Source organism: Etheostoma cragini, chromosome 7, assembly GCF_013103735.1.
Source record: "Etheostoma cragini isolate CJK2018 chromosome 7, CSU_Ecrag_1.0, whole genome shotgun sequence".
Taxonomy (NCBI): Eukaryota; Metazoa; Chordata; class Actinopteri; order Perciformes; family Percidae; genus Etheostoma; species Etheostoma cragini.
The window spans coordinates 2,923,628-2,944,829 of record NC_048413.1 but is presented as its reverse complement, the minus strand read 5'-3'; the positions used below and the strand labels follow the sequence as shown (position 1 = coordinate 2,944,829).

At 39.8% G+C, this 21,202-nt stretch overlaps 1 long non-coding RNA gene across 1 annotated transcript; it reads right to left on the bottom strand.

Annotated features, from left to right (window-relative positions):
• Nucleotides 1-10,369: 10,369 nt before the first annotated feature.
• LOC117947949 lies at nt 10,370-18,343 on the bottom strand. Its single transcript, XR_004657367.1, has 3 exons — nt 18,333-18,343; nt 15,377-15,495; nt 10,370-10,381 (listed from the first exon to the last, which is right to left on the bottom strand). It is a non-coding gene; the product is annotated as an uncharacterized LOC117947949 (long non-coding RNA).
• Between the last annotated feature and the right edge of the window lie 2,859 nt (nt 18,344-21,202).

Sequence of the window (21,202 nt, the reverse complement as noted above, 5' to 3'; positions counted from 1 at the left end):
AGTCATTTATATGAAGCATTCATATTAATGTATTTCATGGGTTTTTAATTGTTTTGGGGCAATAAGGGGGTTCAGAGGGATACACTATATCAGAGTAGATGGCCAGACAACACTGTACTTGTTAACAGGACAAACTCATTGTTGGTTTGGGCCTTTTTTAATAAATTTGTTGATAATAATAAAAAAAGATTATTATCTTTTAATTAGGTCTGAAACTAGCGATTATTTTCATTGTTGATTAATTTGTTGATTATTTTCATTGTTGATTAATTTGTTGATTATTTTCCTTGTCAATATTACTTGATTATTTTCTTGATTAATCAAATATTTTTGTCTATAAAATGTTGGAAAATCACGTCCTCGAATTTCATGTTTTGTCCACAACTCAAAGATATTCGGTTTACTGTCACAGATGAGTGAAGGAAGTAGAAACTATTCACATTTAAGAAGCTGGAATCAGATCATTTATAATTTTTTTTCATAAAAAGAAATACTAAAACCAATTAATCAATAATAGAAATTATTGGCAATTGTTAAATAGTTGACAACTAAAAGAGAATTAATAAAAATTGATAATTCTACAGCTCCATTCTGTGTGATTTTATCTTGGCAAATTAATCACTAGGCCTGTGATGACACTTAATGACAAATGCCAAACCAAAATAAAGTCTATTCATTTTGTCTAATTAAATGATTTAATGTGCCAGAGATATAAAACAGGAAAAGTAACTGCAAACGTTCGAAAGCATGAATTATAATCTGAATAACCCAACTGTCATTGATTTATTTTCTCTCCATTAATAATTTAACTGACACAATTATTAAGTTTGACTATCAACATTGTTTTCAATCGAAAAGTTTTATTTTACAGTTCCTACTATAATTGTATCAAATATAATGCAGTGTGAACTGTGGGCCTCTTCCATCAGTAAGATATTCTGTGCAGCAAGAGTTGATTTTTTCTTCCTTCATATCGCACTTGAAAATGCAAGAAAATAATGGGTGTAAATCAAGAAATGTCTCCCTGACACCTGAAGCAGGGTCTCTGATTCTAACAAACTCATGATGACACTCTCGACAGCGGACGGGTGCAGAAAGCTGAGCAAGCCTTCTTCAACTGTTAATGGCCAACAGAAGGATTCAGCTGAAGGAAAGAGGGGTCAGACGTCAGTGGCATTAAAACTGGATCATGTTGTGAAAGAAGCCTCACATAAGAACACAATGTTGCCAGGTTTTTTTCTGCCTTAATAAGGCTTATGCACAGCACCCGAGCCGTTTGGGCAGCACCTAAGCCGAATGTAAATTCAACGTGAGCATCAACAGTAATTATGTGACTTTTCACAGATCTAACAATTGCAGCCGGTCCCCATTTAGCAAGCTTTGTCTTTAAGCTTTTTGAGTTTTATTTATGTATTATCTACCCTGGCTTTTCCAACATTTTAGACACAGATATGGAAATTATATGAAATGGATTTTTTCTTTTAATTGAACAAGGTTTGGGAAAAAAAAAAAGAAGAATATATATATATATATATATATATACATATACAACCCAGGTTCTCTCTTTGGAAAGGTCTGCCTCCCCCACAATATGGAGTCAAGACAAATGGACTAGTAGAGCACTTCGGCAACCTGAGGAAAAAGCTGTATCATCCTTTATGTAATAACACAGCAGGATCCCTCATGCATGACATCCTTGTGTTAATGTCACTCCAACATAAATATATACTGTCTTTTCTGTGACATGGGGGAAAATAAAGATAAAACACTTTAGCATTAAGTAAATGACTCACAGTACAATGATCTCTTCTGATGAGCTACTGGACAATTTTGAATAACAAAAACGCATATTGTGTGAGCACCCTTCCTAATGTGTGCTAATATGCATAACGCCCCATCTATGATGATAAGAGCAGCTTTCTGCCAGAACGGTAAGCAGATTAGTCAATTACTCCTAACTGTTCTCATTGGGAAAAGGTTTGAAGTCTTGCCGTCTGATCTTTACTTTATGCTTCTGTAAAACACTGCACACTACTCCAATTTCAAATCAAAACACATAATAACTGATGTACAAGATCACAGAGGAATGCAGGGAGCAATCCTCATTAGCTGCCTTTGTAAAAGTGGAAATTGAGTGATGTTACAAACTGTATCAAATAACCAGAAAAGACACACGCAGTTGCTAACACTGTAGGGGGTCACTGCAAAAATATTTAAAAAAAAACAAAACAAAAAACAAAAACTTCTCTCTTCTGAGCACCCTGGTGCTACACCAAACAGAAGAGCCAAGTTTACTAGCTAAAGGGGGTTATAGTTCTATGTGTACACCCAAAAGTTTCAATATACCATGTCTTAGAACTGATCTGCTAAATTTAATTATTTACCAGTAGCCCACTTAACTAACGGGCCCACACGGTCACATCCAAACACACAACTAATTAACTAACTAATTTACAAATGAATGAATGAATGAAATTAATGAAAACTAAATTTTCATTTTGGCAATTTTCATAGTGCAATTTACTAAATTATGTGTATTTTATTGTATAATACAGTTTGCTATATCTTGTACACTTATCTATCTCCGTACACTTATCTATCTTTGCTCATTGCCGCCATTTCCCCACTGTGGGACAAATAAAGGTTCTTATCTTAGCTAGATACCTAGCTAACTAGCTAACTAGCCAGCTAGCTAGCGTGCTTGCTTACTTGCTTGCTTGTCCATTAAATTAAAATAAAACATTGTACGCCTGAGTCAGGCTTGGGAGCATAAACACCTAAAGACTTCACTTACTAGCGCAAGTCCAAAATAAAACACAGGTGTAATATTGGCTGGTACTCACAAATTCATGAAGTATTACCTGCGCAGCAAGGTGCAGAATGGACGAGGAATGGCGAGCAAGAGGCTGTGGATGGATGTCAGGCTGACCTCTGAACCAGTGACAGTCCAATGCGCTGCAGCAGGCGGACGGGGGGGGGGGGGGGGGGGGGGGGGGGGAGAGAGACACATCCTCCCACAAGGTCAACGGAAAGTCTCCTGGTCCTCTGTCTAAAAAGAACAAATATGTGTCTCCTTAGTCACCATTATCAACAATGTGCTATTTAACAACGAGTTCTTTTGTTAAGCTGAGCTGATATTAGTAACACATAGTAACAACATAAATTACATAGGCTGCTGCCACATAGAGCCCTCTGCCGGGGCTGCCTACTCTCACACATCGACCGCGAGTATCACACACATTTTTGTGACACTTTTCACACACTTTCATGCCACGCGTCCATTTTCTCACTCAGAGAAAAACAAAAACAGTACAGCTGATAACTTGGGCGGCCTCTGTATGACTACATGTGTGCGACATCTTGTGTGTGTGCGTGTTCATTATTATAATTAAACAGCCATTGAATTTCATGGACATAAACTCAAAAGTTTACACGGATTTTATCCTTATCGATAAACGCTGATGGCAAACGTTATTTGCCGAATAAATAACGAATTGCGATCAAGTTTTAGGTCATTTCATGGTTAAACAGAATCACCTGTTCGGGTCAAAAGTGGTGAAGACCGCGCGCCCAATGGTTTAACGTTGAAAATTAACGTTAACTGAAAAAAAGCTTTTAGTTTTCTTTTTAGCATCCGACATCACACTTTAAGTCACTATGACCACTACGGTCAAAAACATTGTGCCGAAATGTGAACAATGACGTCGCTGTCAACGGGCTTATACCTGCTAATGTTAGCTAATTAACCAGCAAATCTATGGTACCGTAGGGAGGCTACCTGAAACCAGTGATTGAACGTGACCGCTCATTTTACACACAATTTAACAACAAAACAAAACGCTGAGTGAACATTATTAGCTAACGCTACGCTTGTTCGTGTTGGTTTTGAGTTGTATGCACACCCACTAACCTGGGAACCGGTTTTTAAAACAGTAGCGTTAGCTAACGTTAACATGTCGGAGGAATACAGCGTCTCTTGCAGCGGGAAGGCAGAAGGACCGCAGCGTTCGCTAAGGCTAGCGTCTTGTCTCTTCTGGGGTCTGTTAAACAGTTAAATGTATCAAATGTATCTAATTCACTGTCCACAATGCTATGTTCCAAGAAACTGTAGCTGCGTGAGTTCAGCTTTCGTTGCCGTTGGTCACTTTGCGGTATGTTTTAGCTAAGTGTACATCAGCAAGGGAGGCTTCTGTAGCTAGCTAGTTACGTTAGAACACTGTAAAGCCGGTTGCACAAAATGTAGTCTATGTCCAAGATGTTCCACTTCCGGGATAGCTCCGGTGCCGCCGGAAATTCTACCTAATGTCCCTCTTTTCGGCCGTTATCTTCTGCTTTTTTTGTGCTGGCGTTTTAAACTGGTGGATTTCTAATGGACTATATGTTACCTGCGCCTCAGACCTCTGCAGGGTGAATCCACAGCTAGCTAGACTATCTGTCCAATCTGGGTTTTCTGTTGCATGACTAAAACAAAGCCGGGACAGTTGAAACACTTTTTAATTAAACATAATTTACAAAGCGGATGTATTTCACTGAAAGCTAACATTTTGTCACTAACAACATACACCTGTCATCTGTCAAATAAATTTGCATTTTCAGCTTTGAACAAAACCGTTCAGGAGTTAATACAGCAATAGTGGGATATGCGGGATGAAGAAAACAGCATGGGGGGGATGACTGAAACATACAGTTTAAGCCATATAAACTTTCCACAACTTAATTTTTTTCACTATATATCATGAATGCTACTTCCAAAAGCTGTTATTTTAGATAGATTGTTGCAGGGCTATACATCTTTGTGAATGTTTGTTAACAACTCATTGCCGTCATTGTGAAGCGTGTATTAGGCGGTTAAGACTACTTTTCCATGTCTCAACTCTATAAATTATTGTATAAACACAGATATTTGGGCATTTACTTATGCCATATCCATGGAGTTGAAGCCAGGCCGGGGACCCAACATATGCCATCACAGCCTGTTTTGCTTCTCATGCAAACAAGAATGCAATACGAAAGTCTGGGATTGTGGAGAATACTAAATGGTCTACTGAATAAGCATGCAGTCAAATCTTTAAATGAAAAACACTCATTAATAATCGAAAAAATGTGACTGCTAATAAAGTTTAATTTCGACCATCAAAACTCGTTTATTGGCTGTAAGTGATAAAAGGAAATAACAGGGAGATATTTGGCTGATAGAAGGAGGTTAACATGCATAATGTTTTCATCTATTATGCATGGGGCGGCTGTGGCTCAGTGGTAGATGGTTGGTGGTTCGATCCCTGCCCCTGCGGTCATTGTCGAAGTGTCCTTGGGTCAGACACTGAACCCCGAGTTGCCACAGTGTATGAATGTGTGTGAATGGTGAATGTTTCCTGTAGATGTAAAAGCGCTTTGAGCAGTTGTTAAGACTGGAAAAGCGCTATATAAATACCTGTGTATTTAGGAAGTCTGTCTGTCTATCATCATTGCACTTGGAGAAAACTGGAATGTTTCGTCCTTCCCGCGTTTTAATCGTCCCGGCTCTCCCCTACACATGTTCCACCAAAACAAGTACATTTCTGATGCTATTTTGCAGCAGTGCTTAGTGCCGCCCATGACCATTGTGATTCATTTGAAGAAATGCCAATAAACCAGAGCACGTTTTTTCTCCCATCCCGGAATGCTGTGTGGACTAGCCAGACCCTCCTCCGCAAAGCTGTGGAGGAAGGTCTGGCAATGGGAGACTACATAAAGTGTAACCAGCGGATCTGCCATGTGTGCTTTCAGATGTATAGTATTGGGGGTAGTCTGTTTGATGTGCCTGTCATGGGCAGCCCCCTACCTCTGACATCTCTCAATTTGTATAAGTCCTGTGCCTGTGTGTGTAATAGGTGAAATAACTAACAGAGTGCAAAAATGTAATTTCCCCTTGTGGCATCAATAAAGAATGTCTTAATCTCAGTATTACCTGTCATGACAGCAGAGCTTGATTTTGCCTAGCTGGAATTAATGCTATAAAAAAAGCATGTTGTAGAATAAAGTTATTACAACAATGAACTAAATTACACATCTTAGCAAATACAAACCACCAAACTCAAAGTGTGTTAGCGGTTTCAACTTGTTTTAATGAACTCAAAGTGAATAATCAGCAGCACTAAGGCTATGATAGGCATCAGGGTGATCAGCCATTCTCATTCATCATGGACTGTACTTGTTGGACAAAAAGATTGAGTGATGACAGTGATGATAGCTCAAAGTCATAATATGCACCGACTTCACTGATACCAAATCTCCCTCCAAACCATAGACTGTTAATATTAATATACAGTCTATGCTCCAAACAAAAGTTGGCAGCTCTGTTAATGTTGCTAACATGCACCATTTTTACAAACTGCAGAGAATTGGTATACTGAATATTTACTTTATGTAAGTTGAAATACATCCGTAACCAGTTTGCATCATTTTGCGTTAACCAAAATAAGTGGCGTAATCATTCTCAGCTGATATCAACAAAGTGTCTGACTGACCTGTGGCGTTGCTCTGAGGCGCATCCTGACCATTTAGCTAGATAAATACAACCCGCCTCTCACGCAGGGCCGTATTACAGTAAGAGGTTCACATAGGGCCTACTTGCCTCATGTGCACCTGTGCAATGAGAGTTCATCGGGCTGAAAGCGAACGATGACAACCAGACAGACAACAGTAGGTTATGTTTTATGGTTAGATTGTGAAAAAATAATTGTATTTGTATTAACTTTATTAAAACAGTGAACATCTTACACCTAGTGGTTTTGTTTTACACTTTAATAGGACATTTTCAAAACAATTATTTATTTAGATGTATTTATTAGGTTGTTTATTTCTGTCTACAAATGTAATTTTAGACTGGGCTACATTGGCCATGGACCAAGAAAATAAGCTTACACCAAGGATATTGATTTATTAGCACAAATTGATTCGTATTTTAGCAGATAGTGAGAAGATGTTTTTACAGTGTGTTCAGGGGACAGGCAGCTAGCAGATAGTGTGGAGATGTTTTTTACACTGTGTTCAGGGGACAGGCAGCTAGCAGATAGGGATTATATGTTTTACAGTGTGTTTTGGGGACAGGCAGCTAGCAGATAGTGAGGAGATGTTTTTCCAGTGTGTTCAGGGGACAGGCAGCTAGCAGATAGTGAGGAGATGTTTTTTACAGTGTGTTCTGGGGACAGGCAGCTAGCAGATTGTGAGGAGATGTTTTTTACAGTGTGTTCTGGGGACAGGCAGCTAGCAGATAGTGAGGAGATGTTTTTCCAGTGTGTTCAGGGGACAGGCAGCTAGCAGATAGTGTTGAGATGTGTTTTTACAGTGTGTTCAGGGGAAAGGCAGCAAGCAGATAGTGAGGAGATATTTTTACAGTGTGTTCAGGGGACAGGCAGCTAGCAGATAGTGTTGAGATGTGTTTTTACAGTGTGTTCAGGGGAAAGGCAGCTAGCAGATAGTGAGGAGATATTTTTACAGTGTGTTCTGATGACAGGCAGCTAGCAGATAGCGTGGAGATGTTTTTACAGTGTGTTCAGGGGACAGGCAGCTAGCAGATAGCGTGGAGATGTTTTTACAGTGTGTTCAGGGGACAGGCAGCTAGCAGATAGTGAGGCGGTGTTTTTTTTTTTACAGTGTGTTCCGGGGACAGGCAGCTAGCAGATAGTGAGGAGATGTTTGCTGTACGTGACAACAAATGTGCCGTAAAAAACATGTGACATCGCTTAGAGCACCTTTAAGCACAGAAATGTGAAAATTCCACTTAAGAATTAAGTATTCATACTTTTTACATTACATTGCACTGGCTTCATTAAAGATCAGTTGTTCACATCATCTTAACCTTTCGAGTGTACCTGGATATTGACACCAGGCCACTCATACCTCCCAGTGACAAGCCTGAGGGATTGTGAGCTAATCAACTTAGGAAGCAAACACTATGTGTAGGAGTGAAAAGGCCAATCTCTGAACCCTGTAAATGACAAATATCAATGTAGGGAAAATGAATGCTCACAGAAACACTAAGTTATTGTGCCGTGAAGTCCATAAATCTATCAGAAAGGTCAGAGGGGCTTTTAGCTGGCATTAATCAAAGTGAGAGGCAGATAAAAATACAAGGAAAAGGGTGACAGTGGAAAAAAAAGTGTCCTCTTCTCCCTCTGTCTGTCTGTCTTCTGACTGAGTCTCTGAAATTGCACATTTGTCCATGTTACTCCCAAAAATACTCCTCAGAGGGGATGTCTTTCACAGGGTCTAGCTCTTGCTCACACGGTAAATCAAGGTGTTATTTTTCCATTTTCTGTGTGGGAGCTTTGATTACTTTTCCCCAGTGATATGTGCCTCTTGTTTGAGGCCAGTTCTTGTTGTTTTTTGCATGACATGTAGCCATTAAAGTGACATTTTCCTCAGTTTTGTCCATCTTGCAAACTTATCATGTAATCTACTTCTTTAAATAAATCTGTTTCACACAGGGTTTTGTTGATATATACTTGTTAAAAAGTATATTTCCCACTTCTCCCCAAATTATGAACACATACAGACTCAAGATAATATTATACCAAATGCTTCGCTGTGTGTTTGCTGTTTAACGCATATACTTCAAGGTGGAGCTTTTAATACAATGCTGGGTAGTTAATGCATCCTATTTTAATTTAATATTTTGTGATTAGAATTTAAACCTGTAACGTTCTCTCACTGTTAAATGTATACACGTCCACATGCTTGCTGCTGGGACCTTATTCTTTATCAGTCTCAAACAACAACCCTTTAAATGGCATCTGATTCATAACTCTTTCACAGAACCCCTTCATAACTCCCATTTCCCAAATTATTACTGTTACTATCAAACTTCACTGTTCATAAGCTCTAAAACAAGCTTGGTAGAGGACTGAGTTTGTGTATTTCTTTGGTGAAGCTTTGTGCGTGGCTGCAAGTGCTCAGATTGGCTCTTAAGGAGGTGTTATAAAAAAAAAAAATAGAAACCAAGCCAATTACAGCAGCACAAGTGTTGCAAGATGAGACTAGTATGGAAGGGAGACTGGTGCCGTAAGATTGAACTGAGAATTGGAAGGGACAAAAGAACCATAACAAAATTGAAAAATCTGGCTGCACTCAAACAAGACAGACACTGAATCATAAAATAAAAAAGCACAGCAGAATTCTCCTGTTTATAACCGTATTCTCAAAGCACATCAACACTGTATACTGCACAGCAAAATCCCAAAGGCATTTGAATTTAGTTTCAAAAAACCCCTCCCCCTTAGAGTTGGGCCTCTTATCATTGATTAGTTTTGTGGTTATGCTAGAGGAAGAATATGGCAGGATAAGGGCATGGGAGGGGGTGTCACGCTCAGGTAAAGGCCATGGTCTCCTATCAGAAATGCTATCCATAATTTATCAACTAAACAAATGATGCACCTTGGCTCTCCCATTGTTTTTCTGCCCTTATCTTTTCCTGGCTGCAAGAAGGTGGAACAAGAGGGTTTGAAAACAAATCCAGCAGAGAGAAGCCCAAGCAGACCAGATGGTAATGATCCAGACAATCCATACACATCATGGATTTCTGCATTTCCAGCCATACACTTATCTAACCTAATTACTTTCTCACAATTAGTGTGTTTATTACAGGAAAAAAAGGTATTCAAAAACAGAAAAGCATTCACAATATATAATGAATATTTCAAATATTGTAAAGCTGCAAAAAAGGTTACCTAATAAGTAGCAACATGTGATGCATGTTGCATGGAAACCTGCAACCACATGCTGTAGCTGCAGAGTTATGTTATGTAATGCATCACCTGCTTTCTCATGTTTTTGACATGGAAATCATATTCATCAAAAGGCCACCATCCATCTTGCGTTCTATTTAGCTTGGAGCTAATCTAGATCCCAGAATGCATTTGGCATTACGGGCAGTATTAATCTTTTCTTGCTACAAAGACTGGCTCGTCTCATTTGAAAGCGCATGTGATGCGGGTGCTCTTTATCCTTGCTTTTTTAATATTCCTATCAAGTCGCTATAACTGTTTTGCTGTCACATCGTTAGATTTTTTTTAATACATGAATACACTTCAGAATTATTTCACCTACAAAACAAAAAAAAATACAGGTTGCCAAAACATGACAGCTAAATTACAGTTAGCGGTGTTTATGGACCAGCACAATGCAAAATGAGCAAAATGTGTGATATATACAGATGTGACCTTTGAAAAGGTTCTCTTTTCATCAATCATGCACCTCCTTCACAATCCAGCGGTACGGCCGAATAGTGGACAGGACAGACTATAACTGGAATCCCATTACTCTGTGTCTAGCAGTTATTTGCAATGCCATAGCTAAATAAGATAAATAATTTAGCATCCTTGTGTTAGGGAGTGGAATAAAGCTGATGTCTTCATACAGCGGGAATCTGGCTAGCTGTGCAGTTTCTAAGTGAGATGGATGAGCCAAAGCCTAAACTGCTGAGGGGTGAAGTGAATTAGGCTCACATTAGGGTTTACGCTTTACCATTACAATAAAATGGAGGAAAGTGGGCGACCATTATCCCTGTGCAGAGCAACTCAGCGGGAATAACATAAATACTTTGAGTGAAACTAAGAGCAATTAAAAACTTACGAGAATGTGAAGCGTTATCTAAAATATGTTACCTGAAATATTTGTGCGTGCATTTGTATGCACGTGCGTAATATTTGGTACACTATGAGTGTGTAATCTGATATGAAACGTACAAATGACTAATTATGATAATGTAATGTGCTGACTGCACATATTTGACAATTATGTTATCAACCTTAACATAAATGAAACATCTTGTGAACATGGCAGTTGTTTTTTCAAGCTCGCCGAGAATGGCATTGTCTCTCTGGGTCTGTATCGTTAACTCTTAAATAAAGCACAGTCAATTGGATTCATATCTAATAAATCCATCACCAACTGCAGAAATTAAAAAGTACATTCAGAATATGAACACAAGCTGAATCTACATTAAAACTTCAGACAGGCAAAATAAAGGCAGAATCCCAAAAGCAAGAATAACAAAAATACCAGGAACACCGAAACCAACGGGGTAAACTACACACACAAAAAATACACACACACACACACACACACACACACACACACACACACACAGAATACAATCCAATGACCTGACACAAGACAAGGGCAACACAAAGACTTGATACACAAGGTAACAAGGTAACAAGAGGCAGGTGACACTAGGGCTGTGAAACAGGTGAAAGACATCAGACAATCACAAAACCAAAATAAAGGAAGTTCAACAAAACAAGACAGAAAACCAGACTACCAAAATAAAACAGGAAACAGAAACATACACAACCATAATATTATCGCGTTAATTTCTCACAGTGAAATACTCTAAGATGCTCACACATGCAAATTAATTTTGAGCTCTCAACACCAAGGTTTACACTTAACGAGACAAAGGACGGTGAGAGAGGACGAGTTTTCTGACAGGCTTTCACCTTGGTTATAAAATGTCAGAATGGCAAGGCTTTCTCCTTGGCCCTATGTGCAAAGGCCTCATTTGATACCCAATAAGTGTATGACGGGTCAGCCGAGCAGTCAGGAAAAGGCCGGGGTCGCATTTTAAAAACATGTCCTGACCTTTTCCACGGTGAAGGTAATTGCTAATGCCAGACAAGAAGCGAATGTTAGTTTCTTATGAGACACAACGCAGAGAACGGACACGGTGACGTTGGGAGCGAGCTTCGGAAAGAAATACACTGCAAGTCACAATTTGAAGTAAAAACTAATCTCGTGGACTTCACCATGCTCCAAGAACAAACCTGCTCCCCCCCCCCCACTCCCCCCCCCACTCCACATATACCTCTGCTGATATAATGAAACTAAACTCCGCATCATATCCTTTTGAAAAGACACAATACTTTCGGTCTCAGAGGGATCCGGGTTTAATTTTCTTTACCTTACTCTCGGTGTCAAGGTGCTGAAAGTTGATGGCGATGTGACAAGAAATCCATTCCTCCTATTTCATTCCTGCAACGCTCAGCCCAATGCTGTGGAAGAGGCGGATCAGAGATGAAATTAGAGAGACATAAAGATGACTCAAACGCTGAAGAAAAGAAAAACACTTGAACTGAAGAAACGGCTTCACTCCGGAGCACAGTTAGGAAACTTCCTTCGCCAGTGAGCGTGTCAAAAGGAATGAATCACTGGGAGTAAAAAATAAAGCTCCTCTTTATATTGAGTTATAAAAGACTTCAGTCTTCCTGCAGCGCTTATTCTTGCTGATAAAATACAGCATCTAGTTCATATTATATCTAAATAAATAAAGGTCCAGAGCTCTGTCTAAGACGATGTTTTTTTTTTATGTGATGGAAACGCTTCAGTTTTCCTGTAGAATTCTCTCATGCATTCATAAGTAGTACATTAATGGTTTGTTAGAAAGAACGATGACTTGGTCATTGAACACTACACATTTCCCTAGCTGTGGTCAGTAAGAGCATAATATAACAGTGACAGGTGTGCATATAATAAGTAGATCGATGTGCATGCTAAAGTATAACTTTGTAGCTGTATGGTTCTCAGCAGCCCCTCTGGTCATCAAAGCGGGGGCATTAATCTCATCACCTGGGACCATTGTTGATCACACTAATCACAACCGGAGGAGACATTGGATAGAATGGAAATATATGTGTTCATGGGGCCTGGAACAGTACTTTGGCAGGTGTTTGGTTTCTGTGCCATCGCCGGGCGCCAGTGCTCACCCACCGCCCATTCCTATTACAGCCTTCAGCCAAAGAGACAGCTTGCGAGGCGCTGGCCCCTGATCCCAGCACATTAGTTTAATGCCTAGATCTGTGGAACTGTTCACAACTCCCTCTCCAGCCTGGCACAGCAACCAGCCAGCCAGACACACACACACACACACAGGCCTCAGCATACTGCAGCTCAGAAATGCAAAGTAGCATCTTTAGAAAGCTGCTTGCTTCTACTTCCTGTACTGTAGTTTCTAACTGGCATCAAGTGTGACCAGCTGTGTCATGTGGGAGGGACGTCAAGCATCCCAGCATGTTGTAAAAATACAGCGCTAAAATGGCCCAACAATGTCTTTGTGTGCACTGCCGTGTATTTTTTTTGTTTCGACACGAGTGCAACTATGCACAAACAGGATTTATTTATTTGGCATCTGCCGTAAGCACGGCATGTGCTCATGATTAGAAGTTATTTACCTAGAGTAAACACGATCGATTCAAGTACATGACTAATTAAATACACAGCTGGATGACCAGTTGTACCTTATACAATAAGCCCATCCATCCTCGTAGACGCCATCAGATGGAGACCAAGGGAGCAACCGGCAACACATCTGTCTGCATGTGTCAGCGCCCATGTCAGCTCTAAGGAGACAAAATCTGTTCAAGATGAGCTGTCACAGGAAGAGATCTAATAAACATCTGCATGTATATTTACACGGTATATCCCGGCATCCGCCCTGATGAGTGTGAGGCGCATTGGTTGAGGATCTGGATTTGATTCTGTGCCAGCCTTAAAGCGCGTCATCTGCTGAGAGGTTCTCTTCAGTTCGTCTGTCTTTTTCTTGGTTTCACCTGGACTCAGAGACACGTTGACAGCTTCAGAAGTCCCTGGAGTGAAGATCTACAAGGAAACATATGGGTTGTCAGTAGAACGGGAGAGACAAACTCCGTTTTTTTTTAATTCGTCCAAAAGTTGGTGGGGATGGACTTTTCTTTTCTTCTGAAGGTTGACGGAAAGTTGTCTGTCTTTGACGATTAAGCCAAATCATCATGGGGTATTCATTAATTCAATTCATTAATTAAACAAAACTGATGAGACATATGCACAATCTCCCACCTAGCTCACACCCACACAAACAAAGAGCACCCGTGTGTAGTGATTTAAACAAATGCAGTGTCAATTTTAATTTCCACACTGGGGATCAATTAAAAGTAGGGGGGGGAATAGAAAAAAGATGTGAACATCTCTGCAGGGAAATACACACATATAGCTGGACTATCCGTCTAAACTGAGGTTTCTCAGCACTGCCCAAGACGATTCTGATTGGTTTAACCCTGTCTTACCATTGACCATTGTTTTTCTGGGTATGAATTTGAAATTAAAACTGTTTGTCTGTCTTTTCCCAACACCATTGTCACTTTCCTGATGATTTTGTCACTTTTTCTGATGTTTTTACCCATTTATTTCTGCGCTTTTTGATGTCTTTGTTGTTTTTTCCCCAAATTTTTTAAGCTTTGTCGGACAATTTCCCACTTTTTTTTAGCGTTCTTTTATAATTTTTCCCAATGCTACAAAATTGTAATGAAAGTACTGTACTGATTGTTAATTTTACTTGTTATGACCATTGTAGGGAACCATCCTCGTTATTTTTTTTATATTTGACAATTTGGTTGAACAAAACCCAAATTTGTGATGTAGAAACCTTTTAAAAAATAGGCCAAATGTGACCGTAGGACAGCAGGAGGGTTATAGAATTGCCATTAAACCAGAGCACATTTCCCTCTATGCCACGAATGCTGTAAGGAGTGGCCAGTCGCTCCTCCAGCGCGCTTTGGAGGAGGATCTGGCAAAGCAAGACTATCGCCCTGATTAGGATCTAAACCAGCGGGCATTTAAAACCATCTGTGTGTCAAATTTATAAGGGCTTTTTTCTTTTCTTTTTTAAACAAAAAGTTTGTCTTTGCTCTGCAAAAGATTGCTTAAAGAGCATTTCTTATATGTTACTATCAAGAAAACAGAAAAATTACCTTGGAAATTGCACTTTTAGTCATCTCAGAATTTTCCTGAAACAAGACTCCCTAGACTTTCTTTAAATTATTTAAAAAATAAAATGCAGGCTCTATGTCAAATGAGATTGATTTTTGCACACGGTACACACAAACAAACAATGTTGCCGAAGCTTTGTCAACACTGACCACCATCACAGCCCCTTCCCGTGATGTCTGACGTGGCAAGAACATCGGCACGTGTTTGAACAGCCCATCAATTAGAAGCTGCAAATGTTTGCACAGTTTAACCTTGTGTAGGTAAGGCTGATTGAGGAACAAAGAAGCCCAGCCATGTGTGTGAGAGCTTGTGCGAGTGTTAGTGTGTGTGCGTGTGCAGAGAAACAGACTACTACTAACTATATGTCCTTTTAGCACAGCCTTCTCATCACAACCATCCTCTATGGTAAATGCAATCCTAAGATTTTAAAACCTTAATTCTTACATATTTTGCTGCTGTAGTGTATTTTGAATTGCAATGATATATGCAGTCTGGCCATCACCAGACAAAGTTCAATCTTTTAAGATTTGAGATTGAGCATTGGTTTGGCAAAATCAAATTGCCTTAAGAGTGGGCGGGGTTTACCCAGTCCAACAGAGCTCAAAAGTCCCGCCCACAGCGGGTTCTGGAAGTAAAAATACAATGCAATTTCTCCATTGACAATTGGAGTATAAGCTATAAAATTGTAACCGTCAACGGTAGACTTAAAACCAGCTACCACGTGAAAAGGTTTTTTTTTTTTGGAAGAAGATGCTAGATGAGTATCCTGTTTCACAAGGATTTACGACACTGCACAAATCAGTACAACGCTTCTGCCGTTAACCTTGGCCGATGAGCTAACGTTAGTTTAGCTAACAGCTAATCCGGCTAACCGCTAGCGGACAGCTTGATTCAGTCTAAAAAAGAATAATAACTCAAAACTCAACACTGGGCAGGCTATGACTGATGAAACAATTGTTATATACTTTAACTGTTATTTTACAGTTAGTGATTACATGCTGTCTCAGCTAGCGGTTAGCCGAATTAGCTGTTAGCTAAACAAACTTTAGCTTCCTTCATTCAGTGGTGGGTTGTGGTTTATAGGATGAGTAGTTCCTTTGTTTGCGGAAAATATGGAAATATACGGAAAATATGGAAATATGTCTTGTAAGGGAGAGCCGGGACAGTTGAAACACTTTTTAATTAAAAATAATTTACAAAGCGGTCGTATCACACTGAAAGCTGATATTTTGTCACTAGCAACCTACACGTGTCATCTGTCAGATACAGCTGCATTTTCAGCTGTATCTTTTTCAGCTGTATCTTTCAGGGACGTGCGTAATGTCTCATCTGTCCCTCCTGGACGGGATGAATGAAACAGCATGCGGGGATGAATGAAACATACAGTTTAAGCCATATAAACTTCCAACAACTTTAATATTTTATTGTATATCATGGATGGTACTTCCAAAAGGTGTTACTATAAATAGATTGTTGCAGGACTATGCGTCTTTGTGAATGTCTGTTAACAACTAATCGCCGTCATCCTGAAGCGCAGATGAAGTGGTTATTGAAATATCATGCACTGTGGATGTTTATGCTATTTTTATAGCTAGAACAGTACGTTTTTCTATTTATATCATGTTTCTATTGTAGAAAATGTAATTTCACTAGGTTTTTACATGGGTTATACCACTGGACATCCAAAAAACGCCCCCAAACCCGTCAGTCTCCATTTGATAACATGGGAAAACTTGACCCCCCCTACCTGGCGGGCTCAAATATATTTTCATCTTTCTAAAACTACTTTTCCATGTCTCACCTCCATAAATAATTGTATGAACACAAATATTTGTGCATTTACTTAAAATCCATGGAGTTCCAGCCAGGTCGGGGACAGTTGAAACAGCTGTTTCAACCGTCCCAACATGGACACATGCCATTACAGCCTGTTTTGCTTCTCATGTAAACAAGCATGAAATATGAAAGTCTGGGATTGTGGAGAACACTAAATGGTCTACCGAATAAGCATGTAGTCAAACCTTTAAATGAAAAAACCTCGTTAATAATCGACAAGATGTGACCGCTAATGAAGTTTACTTCGGCTGTAACTCCGCAATAAAAGGAAATAACAGGAAGATATTTGGCTGATGGGAGGAGGATAACATGCTCTATGGTCAGACCTAAGGACGTCTGTCTATCATCATTGCACTCGGAGAAAACTGTAACGTTTCATCCGTCGCGTTTCAATTGTCCCGGCTCTACCCTACCTTTGGCTTTTTTTGTGGACTTCCTTTCAAAATGATATGTTGTATGTTTATGAGACACGTAGGTGCTGGTTAGCTTAAGGCATGGTCTCTTTATATGCAGATTTTTCCAGAAGTCAATGGGAGAAATGAAAGGTAATTTACTTCGGGAACCCAAGGTCTTTTCGGAGGAGGGGTGGGACTGTTAAGCTCTAAATGCAGTGGTATGACAAAAATAAAAAAAATGTCAGATCTATTTCATAGAAAGTTTTTAGATCACCTGCTTGTGTTACTGCATAGTGTAGTCTTGTCTGGAGGAAAACACTAGCAGTGTGTTTAACACACATATTTCAATGCCATCGGAATTTCTAGCGGTCCTAGAGTTTTGACAAGCTTCAGAGCATAAAGTTTAGTTTCCCCTAAATAAATAGTAATTAATATTTTTGTGTTCTTTTTTCTTCTTTTTCATTTTTTGAAATATCACCTCCCCTGATCCATTGTGGCACTACTGCTTATGGTTGAAAAGAAGTTGACAGGGCTTTCAGTTTAGTTTGAGAAGTTGCCTTCAGGGTCCCAACAAGGACAGCCGGCTTCACGCACCACCTGCCAATAATGTTAACAAGGACCCAGAGCCCAAAAGCCGATGTGGCCTGTTCCAGCACTGGAGGGATTGCTAGCAGTAATGGCCATGTCTTTGCCACATGGTCTCCAGCTCTCAGGAATCCTCCCTGCAGCATGCAGTGCAGCACGGCCTCCATACAGCCGCAGGAAACAACACACATTCGTTGTGTAGTGCAAAGAACAGCAACTCACCGGAATGAACAGAGCACTTGCACATATTGCAGATAGAACCACAGCTGTCATGACTAATGCTGCGTTATAGAGCTGGATGGTATAGAAAACACAACTTGGGTCCATTTAGTGAGGGACCCAGAATAACCCGAGTTTGCTAAGCCTTGTAAGCTTGGCTTTGTCCTTCTGGTTTATTTTGTTTTAATTGGTAATTGGGATGTTGATGGTTTAGTAGTGGCTATATGTTTGATCCCATCACTCTTCATGGCCTGCGTTTACAAGATTCATTCACTGATACTGTGATAATAAAATGTAATTTTTTTTGCATAGCAGTCTCTGGTTCCCGTTAATACTTCATCTGTGCGTTTGAGATTTATTTGTAACCACTGTTTTCATACTTTTAAATTTACCAACCAAAAACAAGAGTCAAAAATTCAATCGTCGATGCAGAAATATGAGTCATCGGTGTTATTGCTCCACAATATTTCTGCCTGAATATACACATTTAAAGATAGGTGATACAGAGAAACAAACCATGCAACATGCTTGAACAGAACATTTGTGAGGCAGAACAACTGGCTCGTTGTGTATCAGTATTATCATTTCACGCTGCTCAGGCGAATTTAAACGCAGCCACTTCTCTTCCCCAACTGTTATGGCATGCATAATAAAGAGGTGGTGAAATCATTTGTCAAGCTTTGATGGAAGCTGTTTAATACGCGGGGGATGGAATTTTCCCTTCCACAGACTATGATGAGGCTGTTTGTTCACTCAACTCAAAATGCCCCAACATTTAATACTTAGAACTAAATTATAATCAAAGCACTTTGTGGACACAGGCCTTCCCCCACATGAGAGCTAATCAGTTTTAATAGGTATGTGTGCTGTAATCGTAGTGCAAAGCCAGTCCCAAGGCTCGGGGCCTATTACACTCTGTAAAATATGAATGACTCTTCAGTTAAAAACATTTAAAAGATGTCCCAGAAGAGATGGGAGCCCAAACATCTCCCCCCCCCTACTGAGCACACCAGACAGCTCAGCTGTCTCCTGCTCTAAAAACCAACCTTGGTAAGCGTCTCTTTGCGATTCCTAAAAATACAGGTATGGACTAAATAAAAGCTAAGTCACTGAGAACAGACTTTTAAGAAGATGAAGCCTAAATAAGATTAGGAAATGTCATGTATAAGGTATCGTAATGCCAAGCCACTGAATGAACACATGCTTTTAAATGGAGGACTAAATTGCATCATTTGGAAATGAATGGGCTTCCACATTGTTCTATTGAGTTTAGGCGGGATCCAGCCAGCTGTGACGGGCGCTCAGCGTGAGCAGTTGAGGATACCAGCTATTCTGAGGCTTGTTCTGGACGCCAAGCTTGGGCTACAGCTCAAACATTGTGGTGGTAAGATCCTCCCTGCCCTTAAACACACAAAAGGAAATGAGTGTGATGTCTTTCCACTTGTGCTCATTATACATCATCACGGCACAGCAGCGGCCAAGCCATTAGCCCATTTGCCAGCTTCGTGGAAATCCTCCATCTTGTGAACAAAACCCGACTGAGCAAATACTAGACATGAGAATCAGAATAACTCAAAGGCATAAAAGTGGAATGATTGATTCTGAGGGAGATGAGCGGTGGAAAGCTCATTCAGGGACAAAGAAAACACCATGAAACACCTTGTCCTGATAATCAGAGATTATTCTTATTTTTTTTTGCATTAACATTTATTGAAAATGTTCAGCATTTTTGAAACTGAACAGAAAATAAACAAAGAAGCAGATGAGGCTTGCGGAAGCAGATGGTAAGTGATGCAGCAGATACAGCACCTGGACTCCACTTAGATCATAAAACAGGTTCAATCTCCTGTTGTCATTTAGAACACTAGAGGGGAGACAGTTATTGTTCAGACAAGTGTATCTGCACTGTAATGTGCCATAAGCACATCATAGGGGCACAATCTTCAATATGGCAGTGGTAACAGCCCATGACATATTGGTAAGAAGTAGAAGAAGAACTGGTAATTGGTCTATTATTTGAGAAAGAGTGCAGTGTTGCAGTGTCCCGCGTGGCACAGGAATAGTTTGAGGAATGTCTTCACTCACATTATTCATGCGTGGATGACTGCAGAGAGTTAGGCCAAATTATCTGTACCATCATTCAAGTTGGGACCTGTGAAGGCCTTTAAACCATGTTGTAATTACAAGGGATTTTTTTTCTAATTAATTTTGGGCTTCGTGTTCCATTAGCTTGCGGTTATGCGGGTTACAGCTAATTGAAAATGTTATTAAGCTAATATTGTTTACTTTGTCTTGTGTGGGTTGGACCCGGTGCTGCTAAAGTGCATCTCGTCCCTCTCTCCCTTTCATTTCGACGAGCTGTTTGCTTATTGTAATTGAAGAGAAGATGGGAGTTTTTTTTTGCCTCCAGGTCTACCTCAGTGCCCTAATCCATATTGACATGGCGTCTCCAGGAGATGGGCAGAATGTTAACCTGCAGTGCTGCTGTGTCCCATCATTACGCGGTGGCAGTGACCTATCGACACAGGCTGGGAAAGTGACTGCCTCCCCCCGTCCCGCTGAAAACAATCACGTGACTGATCGTGTTTCCGTTATGTCACTATCTAATAAAGGAACTAGTTTATCCATGTGTTAAAAAACACAAAGCGTGCGTCCACACTGAAGTGCCTGAAGTAACATCATGACACATTTGTATGAATGATTAGGGCTTTACTTTCCTGGACATATTATGCTGTATAACATTAGGGGACAAACAAAACACCCTTTTCTGTAATATTCAGCTTATATCCGCCGTGTTTTTATGATCACATAATGCATTAAAAGTGTGAGCTTGCTTTTTGTGCTGATCTTTGTTATCCAGTGTAATGTTGCTGCAACCGTGAACATGTCCTCAATCTAATTTTCCGCCAATATTACTATATATTGGCTATATAAAATCTATATACTAACGGGGGCGTAACTAATAAAACCAACTATTAGCACATTTTTTAAATGGTTTGAAAACAAGATATTGCATGCTGTAAATGTCTTATTTGTTGTAGTTAGAATCAGATAACCTCATGATGTAATTAAACCTTAGAAATAAAACTATTTTGTTTTGGAAAATATAACTCCAGTGTGCTAAACCATCTCTTACCTTGGATCCTTAAAATTAATGTAGGTTTTACTGTCCTTTGGGTAGAAAAATGTAATTTTTAATATGTGCAACGCATTCAAAGAAACATGCTACAACACATTTTTTTAGAATAATATCCGCTCAATGATGTTGTGAACATCCAAACTGAAAAGGCAGCACACAGCGTGTTATTATAAAATACTCCAACTGATGGCAAAACTCTTGGGCCATGTCAATTTAATTGGTACGTGTGAGCTTAATCAGAATAGCA